Source organism: Lynx rufus, unplaced genomic scaffold, assembly GCF_022079265.1.
Source record: "Lynx rufus isolate CCGP_SWC_20201006 ecotype Redwood Valley unplaced genomic scaffold, mLynRuf1.p SCAF_6, whole genome shotgun sequence".
NCBI lineage: Eukaryota > Metazoa > Chordata > Mammalia > Carnivora > Felidae > Lynx > Lynx rufus.
Window position 1 is genome coordinate 133,063,172 of NW_025814878.1, and position 12,210 is coordinate 133,075,381.

The following is a 12,210-nucleotide window of genomic DNA, read 5'->3' on the forward strand; positions in this document are numbered from 1 at the left end:
GGGGGTGCCTGGGTGGCTTGGTGGGTTGAGCGTGGCAACTTCGGCTCAGGTCATGATGTCGTGGTTCATGAATTCGAGCCCCACATCGGGCTCTGTGCTGACAGCTCAGAGCCTGGAGCCTGCTTCAGAGTCTGTGTCTCCCTCTCTCTCTCTGCCCCTCCTCAGCTCACGCTCGCTCACTCTCTCAAAAATTAACAAACATCAAAAAAAGATTGTAACTGGAAATTTGTCCCTCTTCATCCCCTTTATTTATTGCACCCATCTCTCTACCCAATTCCCCTCTGGCAAGAAACCACCAGTTTGTTCTTTTCTGGATTTAAGAGTCTGGCTTTTCTGTCTGGTAAGAAAATGTATTTGTGGTTTTAAATAAATCTATTCCCAATGGAAACTGCTCTTAGATTATAATAAAAATGTATACACTTCAAAGGCGCAGAGGGGCACCTGGGGGGCTTAGTTGGTTAAGCATCCGACTGTTGATCTCAGCCAGGCCATGATCTCAGGGTCGTGACTTCAAGTCCCATGTTGGGCTCCACAACAGGTATGGAGCCTACTTAAAAAGGTAAATCAAATAAATACATTAACTAACTAACTAAATAAATAAAAGCCCAGAGTGGTATTTCTGGATGTTCACATATACTTTACTGAAATTATCAATACAATTAGTCTAAAGCTACTATTTTCAGTTTTTCTGCTATTACCTTATTAATGGCTTAAAACAAAATCCTGCCAGAATTTAAAGAATTAAAACACTGAAACACTCATATATATAAAAAAAGGTATTTTTATGCCAGCTATGAACCATCTCATATATATGAGTCAGTTTATAAAAGCACTTAGCAATTTTTCCTCCACTGATCAATATTAAATAATAGATTTTTAAGATCCGTTAGTGAAAAGCCATCCAGAATAGGTGCCGTTATTTCCCCTTTTAAGTGAAAGAGAAAAGCACATATCAAAGGACTGCGGTCCATAGCTCATCCTGACACAAAAGGGCCAAGCCTCCAGGAAACTGTCTGGTTTGTAATTCTGTCAGTGTCAATTAAGGATCCTGAAATACCAAGTTTCCTGGGGAAATGCACAACAGCAGAAAACAGATAAACAATCATAAAACAAAACATTTTTGACATAGCAAGTTTTTTTCAGGTTTTCCTTCATAATTTCATAACTATATTTTTCATCATGATTAGTAATAATAAAAAGTAATTTGGGGGAGGTAAATTTATTTCGTAAAAGCTTCTTATCCCCCTCAAAATATGAGACATTCATCTTTATTTGCACTCTGGGCTTTACTAAAACCTAGGGATATTCTGAATTCTCACATCCACTCTCCACACTACTAATTACAATACCCCTCATGTTCCAAAATAGTTGACTACAATTAACAGCTGGTGGAGGGGACGGGCAAGCTGCCTGCCGGAAGGCCAAACACAGAATACACTTGTCACAGCCAAGGGAAGGCTCTTAAGTCAGATGGTCACCTCCCTCCTCTTTTCTGAAAACACACTGACTCCTTGTAACAACGCTCCAGTGCCACAGTTCATTAAGACAAAGAGGGTTATTTTCAATCCCATCTTTAAAAAAAAAAAAAAAAAAAGTGCAATTGTTTTCCTTCAGCCCATAGTCCCACTTCATTCTGGAAAGATTATTTAGGTCAAGTTAAACATGCCTAAGACTTACTTTTATCCTCTGATGATGGGAAGAAGCTGAAAATACGTCACCAAAAGGCAAGATGTAACAGAACATCTTGCAAAGACACCTTCAATTTACTCCCCACCAATGCCCTCACAGGAGCGATTCTCTAAGCCCGCTGATGGGTGGAAAAGGTGAAAGAGCCCTCAGCTCCATATTCTAACGAGTAAGTCTTTCTTTGACTATAGGCTTCAGAGTGCACTGGCTTTCCACCTTTTAGAATATGTAACAGTGAGCAAAATTCCTATAAGGTACCTTCTGTTCTCAAAAGCCAGAACTCAAGAGCAATAATTTCAGAGACTTTCTCTCCCCCACCCCCACATCCCCAAACGGCAACAGCTACAAGCAAGACACATAATCCCACGTCTGTTTCATCGATGGGTGGCCGCCCAATAGAGGGACGCGGCCCTTCATGAGGAGGCCCATGTTCACCTCCCCAGCTTTGGGCCGCCTCCTCACGTCAAGAGAAAAGTCAAGAGAAAAGGGGAGAAGCCTAGCAGCACGCGCTGCATACGCATCCCCTATTTATGGACTATCATGACCCACAACTGTTTGTTAAATCTCCAAGAAACTTCCTTCCAGACGTTAAATCATTCCTGTGCCCATTTCCTAAAAAAGAAGACTGGCCGAGGTAGCAAAGGGAAGGATAGGTGTGGTTTAAAGGAAAGATCAGTGTTAATGGAACTTTCGTTAAAAATTTGTTAAAAATGAGCGGCGCCTGGGTGCTCAGTCGGTTAAGCGTCCGACTTCGGCTCAGGTCATGATCTCACGGTTCGTGGGTTCGAGCCCCACGTTGGGCTCTGTGCTGACAGCTCAGAGCCTGGAGCCTGTTTCAGATTCTGTGTCTCCCTCTCTTTCTGCCCCTCCCCCACTCGTGCTCTCTCTCCCTGTCTCAAAAATAAATAAACGTTAAAAAAAATTAAAAACAAAATTTTTAGAAAATGTTTATTCATCTCTGAGAGAGACAGAGACAGCACGAGCAAGGGAGGGGCAGAGAAGAGAGGGAGACAGAGGATCCTAAGCAGGCTCTGCACTGTGAGCACAGAGCCCGATGCGGGGTTCGAACTCGTGACCCATGAGATCATGACCCGAGCCTAAGTCAGACGCTTAACCGACTGAACTACCCAGGGGACCAGTGTTCTGGAACTTTTAAAGAACTGACAAAGCAGTGGCTCTGAAAACCTTGAAATCTCCTAGTTTTTAGGGCAGAGTCCACATTTATCGGCAGTAATAAGCATCTGGAAATAAGAGACATAAGAGAAGAGAGGGCAAGGCATGCCGGGCCGAGCAGACGCGACAGTGAAAGTGAAGACATGGAGGCCACATGATGCAGGGTCTGTATTCAGGCAAGAGCAAACACTGGAGGACGGCAGGCTGAGCGAACAGAAAGAGTGGGAGAGAAGGTTAAAAAGGTAGAGGGTTCCGAGTGCCAGGCTAAACGGATCTGGTTTTATTTTTAGCAGGATAGCATGAGCAAAGCTGCGCTTTAGGAAGAACATTCTAGCTGTGATGGATAGATCCAGTGACAAGGGGAAGAACAAAAGCAGGCAGCGCTCAGGAAACTATCAGAGGAGTTTGAAGAAGAGCTAATTAGTGCCTGGGAAGAGCAACATCAGTGGCAGAGGCGACGAACAGGAGGAGGTCCGTTTGAAAACGCCACGGAGAAGACTCAACAGTCTGGGCAACCGATCCCACAGGGATCCACGGAGGGAGGAGAGGAGTACATTCATCCAGCGGGTTCCGGTCTGGACCCCTGGAAGGCAGGCGAATTCATTAAGAGCAGAATACTCAGGAAGGGGAACAGACTTTGGAGGGCAGCGCATGAGTTCAGTTTGGAATCCGATGAAATAATCTGGCGATGCTGAAAGACAGGACTCCCACCCGCTGAGTAGGCTACTCAAAACTCTAGCTCTTCCAGATTTGTACTTCCTTGCTTCCCAGTCTTGAACAGATTCCAACTTGGCCTCCAGACGCCACCACTGCACAGTCAAGGTCACCAACAATCATATGTTGCGAAATGCAGAGATCACTTCTAACTTTCCATCTGAATCCCTCAGCAGCATTCGACCCAACTGGCAATCCCTTGAGAAAGTTTCCTCTAGTTTTTCTCTCTTCCTTGGATTCTTCTGCTAGCCACCCCACCCCCCCACCTCTTCCAGACCACTACACTCTCACTGCAAGACTGGTTGGGGGCTCCCTTTCTCTTTCGCTTACATTCCCTAACAAGGTAATTTCATCCAGCTACGCAGCCTTAAATACCATCTGTATGCTGACTTCTTGATTTATAGATGTGTTCTCATATGCAACTGCGGTTCAACACATCTACTCAAGTAGACCAGGCTTCTCAGACAGCATTTACACAACAGCTTATTCCGCCAGTCTCCTCCTGCATGTCCATTAACGGCATTACCATATTCCTCAAGTTTGGTTTATCCATTCCTTCATTCTTCACGTCCAATCCATCAGGACACCTTGTCACTTGTATCCCAAAACATATCCTGAATCCACCCATTTCTCTCCATGATCACTGTTATCAACCTTGTATCCCTTTTCTTATATGGAATGTAATCTTTGTTGTGTTCAGTCACTCATTCAGCAAAATATTTATCGAGCCTTAGACACTAGAAATAATGTGAAGTTTGGAATATGCATGCTCCATAACCTCAAAGGAGACAGAGAAGTAATAATGCAATAACAGAAATCGATCCTACAACTTATCACTCTGGTAATGCCAAGTTTCTACAGGAATAAAGAGGAGGGGGCAACTCAGACACGTTGGTCTGCAGCAAAGGCTTTCTGAAGGCACGGGGACCGGACTGCGTTTCGAAGGAGAGTGTACCTACGGTGACGATGCCCAACATTTACTGAGAACATGGCAGACATGTTACTCCTAGCCATTACATAACACTCCCCGTCAACCAAATGAAGATGTTAAACAGGCGTTTTAACACCCGGTCACACTCCAAACTCTACTAGAAATGGAACAATGATCGGTGTAAAACAGCTTTCAAGTTCATCTTTTCCACAAAGACATCCCTGACACCCAACTGGTGATCGGCTCATACCCAAGCTCCCATAGGGCTTAACTCTGTCAGTTTTCTAAAACGTCACGTGCTGCCTTGTGATGCAGTTATTTCCGTACAGATATCAATGCCACAGTTACACTGCCGAGCTCCTGATGTGCAGAGATCCCGGCTCAACCACCCTGACCACACACGGGCAGGGTCAGACCCAACCGACATGCAGAAAATCAAGGTTATCAAGTACTGTGGCTGCGAAATGACTAAGATCTGCTTCTTCAAGGAAGCCCTTGCTGTAACTACAGAGAATTTCATTCTTTATAAAAACATTTGGTCATATACTATCTCATTTGATAATAACTTGTCACTTTCATTTCCAAAAATTGGAGTCTCTTATTTTTCGTAATTTAATAGTATTTTCAGAAGGTCACAGAAATAGAACTGAAATACGCTTCTAGATTTTACCATATCTTAAAATTTACTCAGTTCAGCAAGCGCTTTATAAAATTCAGCATAACAAACCCTGAAACTAAAACATTTAACAAGTAACACCAGACTCAAAATCTAATAATATTTCCAAAGGGTGATAGTGCTATTTAATCATTTTCTCTACAGGGGTTGAGTTACAAGGGCAGAATGAAAAAGAAAAAAAAAAAAAAACCATTATACTATATATATATAAATCTATGGAATGTTCCAGAAAATGTATTAAATCTGTATATGTATAGAAATCAACTAAATCAGACTCACAGATGCAAACTTAATAGATTGGAACCACTGGATAAATATCTCCATGAACACGATCATCTCACAGATGGAAGCATACTTTCTCTAAATACTAAACTGCTTCCCCTCGGACAAACCCATGACAGAAAGCTAACACGATGATTCTGTATGGCAAGACATCACATTCAAAATGTCAACCGCGGTACAACTCTTCACGTTTTTCTTCACATTTGAAAATATTTAGGGGAATTTTTTTTTTTAAGAACGATCAGCCAATTCTTGTCTAGAACAGACTTGAAGTTTCCCTTTGTTATGGCTGATGGATGGAATCGACCACCGTAACTAATTGTTCACAGGAAAGATCTCACAAAAAGGACCACCTACCACTCATTATCACCAGGTCTGCCGGTCCCAGCATTCCACAGTTATGAAAATGTGCATCCTTACAGGCTTGCTGGGTTTGTGCTGACAGGGCAGAAGGTGGATGGGGGGAAGGCTTGGGAGGAAGAGAGTTGGCCTTCTAGCTTGAAGTAAACTTTCTCAAAACCATCTGTATCTTAGAAATCCCTGTTGTTATTTACTCCTTACACAGATCCTGCCCAGGGGATGTATTACAGAACATAAAACATTTCGTTTTACCTGTAAAACGAAACTTCTTGAAAAGCAGCTAACTTATCATAAAAACTGCACTAAGTCCTTATTTATCACGCTATTAATATAGTTTTATGTACTTATCTACTTTGGGAAAGCACGGCCTAAAAAGTAATAAAATGACAGGATCCTACAATATTGGCATCCAAAGTTGAAAAGAACCTGAATAATGGCAATTAAAGATTTAGAATTTAAAAAAATTCTCCCTCCCGCCTCCCTGTCACAACAAGATAATGAAGGTCTAGGAAATGGGCTGGTTGGTGCAGCACTAAGTTTTGTGTAGATTAAATTCCCCCCAAACTTACAGGAAAATTACTTTCCTAGACCTGTTTTCCATTCAAATCTGCCCGATTTGGAGGGGGACACAGGAGGGTGGAGGAAGCAGGATAAAGAAGGACGAGATAGGGAGAAGGAATATTATGTAGTGAGGAAGAGCGGGCTTGAGGATGAAAAGCTACACGGTTGACAAGTGACAGCACTGGGGAAGAAAGTCCGCGCCTCTCTGGGACTCTACGCATGTGCCGTCTGTGGTACCCAGAATGCAGGTCAAGGGCACACGGCCTCCATAAGTGCAAGTTGCGACCGACCTGAGATGCTTCAGCCCCAAGAGAAAGCAGCGGGGTAAACCACCAAGTCCACTGGATACCAGAGTCACGTTTATTAAACTCAGAGACACCCCCCGAAGTTTGGGGTATCATTTGGGTCCACTCAGCTCTATGCAAGCACATTCTTCTTTTAAGAAACTGATGAGACTAAACTTGAAAGCCATCATCACGGATGTAAACACACCCCGGAAGACATCTCGTGAGTTCCAAAGTCTGTTCAACACCTTTATTCTCACTGATGTACTGAAAAGTGAAAACCCACGACAGCTAATGGATTGATTTTTTAAATTCAGATTTTTTATTTTTTAAATTTTTTTTTTCAACGTTTATTTATTTTTGGGACAGAGAGAGACAGAGCATGAATTGGGGAGGGGCAGAGAGAGAGGGAGACACAGAATCGGAAACAGGCTCCAGGCTCTGAGCCATCAGCCCAGAGCCCGACGCGGGGCTCGAATTCACGGACCGCGAGATCGTGACCTGGCTGAAGTCGGACGCTTAACCGACTGCGCCACCCAGGCACCCCAAATTCAGATTTTTTAAATACAAGATAAGTGAGGGACGCCTGGGTGGCTCAGTCAGTTAAGCGGCCGACTTCGGCTCAGGTCATGATCTCACAGTTTGTGAGTTCAAGCCCCGTGTCAGGCTCTGTGCTGACAGCTTGGAGCCTGCTTCGGATTCTGTGTCTCCCCCTCTCTCTGCCCCTCCCCTACTCACGCTCTGTCTCTCTCTCTCAAAAATAAACATTAAAAAAAAAAAAGAATCCAATACCTTTGTATTACTGATTTTTTTTTTTTTTTAATTCACAATGGCCACCCAGCTTCCTAAAAAAAGAATACTCTATCGCTCATTATTGCCGAGGCAGTGGTCTGCTGTTCTTGGCAGTGTACGGCCAGCCACGCACCTGACACTGTATGTCCCCACAGGTGTGGTGAGTCTGTGGCTGGTAGGGTAGAAGGTGGATTAAAGAAAAACATCATGCATTCCACATCCAAATGTATTCACGATCCAGTGGTACCACTACTGAAAAACCACGCTTGCTCATTTTTAAAATTAGCAGTCACGAGAGCTGAGGTGGTCAACGCTCGGAGAGAAGCGAGACTATTTTCATTCTCCACAGCATCCAATCCCGGTGTGGATAGCTTTCTGTGGAGCTGATATCTGATGTCTATTTTTTTCATTTTATTTAGAGAGAGACAGAGGGAGAGCAAGTGGGAGAGAGGTGCAGAGGGAGAGAGGGGGTGATGGGCAGAAATAGGAGAGAGAGAGAGAGAAAGAGAATCTTAAGCAGGCTCCACGGTGAGCGTGAAGCCCAACATGGGGCTACAGCACAACCCTGGGACCCTGACCTGAGCCAAACCAGAATCAGGCACTCACAACTGACTGAGCCACCCAGGTGCCCCCCCGCCGGTGTAATATAAAGGGTATGAACAGACTTCTAAGTCAGAGAAACATTGGTCTGGTGTAGCTTTGCCACTTTCTGGCTCTGCAGCTCAGGGTAAATTATCTCAGCTTTCTTAGTCTGGGGGCGCCTGGGTGGCTCAATCAGTTAAATGTCTGACTTTGGCTCAGGTCATGATCTCACAGTTTGTGAGTTCGAGCCCCATATCGGGCTCTGTGCTGACAGCCGGGAGCCTGGAGCCTGCTTGGGATTCTGTGTCTCCCTCTTTCTCTGCCCCTCCCCTGCTCACACTCTGTCTCTCAAAAATAAACACTTAAAGAAATTAAGCTCTCTTAGTCTGATTTTCCTTGATAAAAAGAAGAGTACGCATATTCAGATCATCATTATGAGAATTCTCTGAGTTAATTTAGACTACAGCTTTTTTTTCCCTTTTTAAATAGGCTTCACACCCAGCACAAAGCCCAACATGGTCTTGAACTCACAACTCTGAGATCAAGACCTGAGCTGAGATCAAGAGCTGAACATTTAATTGACTGAGCCACCCGGGTGCCCCTAGACTACAGGTTTTTAAAAAATGTTTATTTGGGGGGGGGGGCTCCTGGGTGCCTCAATCAGTTAAGTGTCTGACTTCCTCTCAGGTCATGATCTCACAGTTCGTTGAGTTCAAGCCCCGCGTCAGGTTCTGTGCTGACAGCTCAGAGCCCGGAGCCTGCTTTGGATTCTGTGTCTCCCTCTCTCTCTGCCCCTCCCTTGCTCACACTCTGTCTCCCTCTCTCTCCTTCAAAAATAAATAAAAAATTTTAAAAAAAGTTCTCACATTAAAAAAATTTTTTTAATGTTTATTTATTTATTTTTTTTTTGAGAGAGAGAGAGGGAGAGTGCAAGCAGGGGAGGGAGAGGACAGAGGGAGAGAGAGAATCCTAAGCAGTTTCCACACACAGCACAGAGCCCCATGTGGGGCTCGAACTCACAAACCATGAGAAAATGACCTGAGCCAAAATCAAGAGTCAGACACTCAACCTACTAAGCCACCCAGGCATCCCCAAACTACCGTTTTTAAGCACAGTACCCAGTACCCAGTAAATGCTACTGTTACCTAACATACCACCATAACTTAGCTTTTACCTTGAAGACGACAAGTCTTAATCATATCTGTATTTTAGAGGGGGAAAAAAGGAATACCAGTAATAAAAATGGTCTGAAGGACATGACTGTAGACAGACTAATTAGGAAGCTATCACTGTAACTGAGGCTGCACAGATGTGGGCTGGAAAGGACCAGTGAAGACAGAAAGGCAAGAACAGAGTCAAGGAATATTGGGCTGGCCTGGGAACTGAACGGAGACGGCAGGAGAGGGAGAAAGGGACTATGATGTACTGCATCACAAATCAGCCCTCAACAGGTACAAAAAGACTGAGATCATACCAGGCATATTTTCAGATCACAATGCTATGAAACTTGAAGTCAAAACTTGAAGAAAAATTTGGAAAGCCCTCAAATACATGGAGGTTGAAGAACATCCTACTAAAGAATGAATGGGTTAACCAGGGAACTAAAGAAAAAATTAAAAAAAAAAAAACATGGAAGCAAATAAAAATGAAAACACAATAGTTCAAAACCCTTGGGATGCAGCAAAGGCAGTGCTAAGAGGAAAGTACACTGCAGTTCAGGCCTATCTCAAGAAGCAAGAAAGGTCCCAAACACACAATCAAACCTTACACCTAAAGGAGCTAGAGAAGGAACAGCAAATAAAACCTAAAGCCAGTCTAAAGCCAGCAGAAGAAGGGAAATAATAAAGATTAGAGCAGAAATAAACAATATAAAAATAAAAAGAACTTCACAGTAGAACAGACCAATGAAACAAAGAGCTGATTCTTTGAAAGAATTAACAAAATTGATAAACCCCTAACCAGACTTTCAAAAAGAAAAGAAAAGGACCCAAAAAAAAGATAAAATCAGGAATCAAAGAGGAGAGATCACAACTAACACCATAGAAATACAAAAAATTATAAGAGAATACTATCAAAAATTATATGCCAACAAATTGGGCAATCTGGAAGAAATGGACAAATTTCTAGAAACTCACAAACTACCAAAACTACAACAGGAAGAAACAAAATTTAAACAGAACTGAATCAGTAATCAAAAATCTCTCAACAATCGTCCTGGGCCAGACGGCTTTCCAGGGGAATTCTATCAGACGTTTAAAGAAGAGTGAGTACCTATTCTTCTCAAACAGTTCCAAAAAACAGAAATGGAAGGAAAACTTCCAAACTCATTCTAAAAATCCAACATTACCTTGATTCCAAAACCAGACAAAGGCCCCAGTGTAAGGGAGAATTACAGGCCAAGATCCCTGATGAACATAAATGAAAAAGTTCTCAAGATATTAGCAAATTGTATTCAACAGTACATTAAAAGAATTATTCACCATGATCAAGTGGGATTTATTCCTGTGCTGCAGGGCTGGTTCAATACTCACAAATCAATCAACATGATTTGTCATTAATAAAAGAAAGGGTAAGAACCATATGGTCCTCTCAATAGATGCAGACAAAGCATTTGACAAAATACAGCATCCTTTCTTGATGAAAACCCTCAACAACATAGGCATAGCTGGAACATACCTCAACATCATAAAGGCCATATACTAAAGGCCATATAATATCATCCTCAACGGGGGAAAACTGAGAGCCTTTCCCACTAGAGTCAGAAACAAGACAAGGATGTCCACTCTCACCATTACTACATAACACAGTACAGATGTCTTAGTCTCAGCAATCAAACAACAAAAAGAAATAAAAGGCATTCAAATTGGCAAGGAAGAAGCCAAACTTCTCCTATTTGCAGACATGATACTGTATGTAGAAATCCCAAAAAGACTCCACCAAAAAACTGCTAGAATACATGAATTCAGTAAAGTCATGGGATATGAAGTCAACATGCAGAAACCTGTTGCATTTCTATATACCATTAATGAAGCAGCAGAAAAAAAAAAATCAAGGAATCCATCCCATTTGCAATTGCACCATAAACAGTAAGATACCTAGGAATAAACCTAACTAAAGAGGTAAAAGAGCTATATTCTGAAAACCACAGAACACTTATGAAAGAATCTGAAGAGGACACAAAGAAATGGAAAAGCATTCCATGCTCATGGACTGGAAGAACAAACATTGCTAAAATGTCTATACTACCCAAAGTAATCTACACATCCAATGCAAGCCTTATCCAAATACCACGAGCATGTCTCACAGAACTGGAACTAACAATCTTAAAGTTTGCATGGAACCACAAAAGACCTGAATAGCCAAAGCAATCCTGAAAAATAAAAAACTGGAGGCATCCTAATTCCAGATTTGAAGCTATATTACAAAGCTGTAGTGATCAAGGTAGTATGGTACTGCCACAAAAACAGACACATAGATCAATGGAACACAACAGAAAACCCAGAAATGGACCCACAACTATATGGTCAACTCATCTTCAACATGGCAGGAAAGAACACCCAACGGAAAAAAGACAGTCTCTTCAACAAATGGTGTTGGGAAAACTGGACGGTGACATGCAGAAGAATGAACCTGGACCACTTTCTTATACCATACACAAAAATAAATTCAAAATGGATAAAAGACCTAAATGTCAGACAAGAAATCATCAAAATCCTAGAGGAGAACACAGGCAGCAACCTCTTTGACCTTGGCTGGAGCAACTTCTTACTAGACATGTCGCTGAAGACAAGGAAAACAAAAGCAAACATGAACTATTGGGACTTCATCAAGATAAAAAGTTTCTGCACAGCAAATGAAACAATTATCAAAACTAAAAGGCAGCCTACAGAATGGGAGAAGACATCTGCAAATGACACACTGTATAAAGGGTCAGTATCTGAAATCTATAAAGAATTTATCAAACTCAACACCCAAAAAACAACCCAGTTAAGAAATGGGCAGAAGACATGAATAGACACTTTTCCAAAGAAGACGTCCAGGTGGCTAACAGACACATGAAAATATGCTTAACACCACTCATCATCAGGGAAGTACAAATCAAAACCATGATGAGATACCACCTCACACCTGTGAGACTGACTAAAATTAACAACACAAGAAACAACAGG

At 42.4% G+C, this 12,210-nt stretch overlaps 1 protein-coding gene across 1 annotated transcript in view; it reads right to left on the reverse strand.

Annotated features, from left to right (window-relative positions):
• Positions 1-12,210, reverse strand: part of DTNBP1 (dystrobrevin binding protein 1) — a 133,286-nt gene that overhangs the window by 60,487 nt on the left and 60,589 nt on the right. The window lies entirely within an intron of this gene.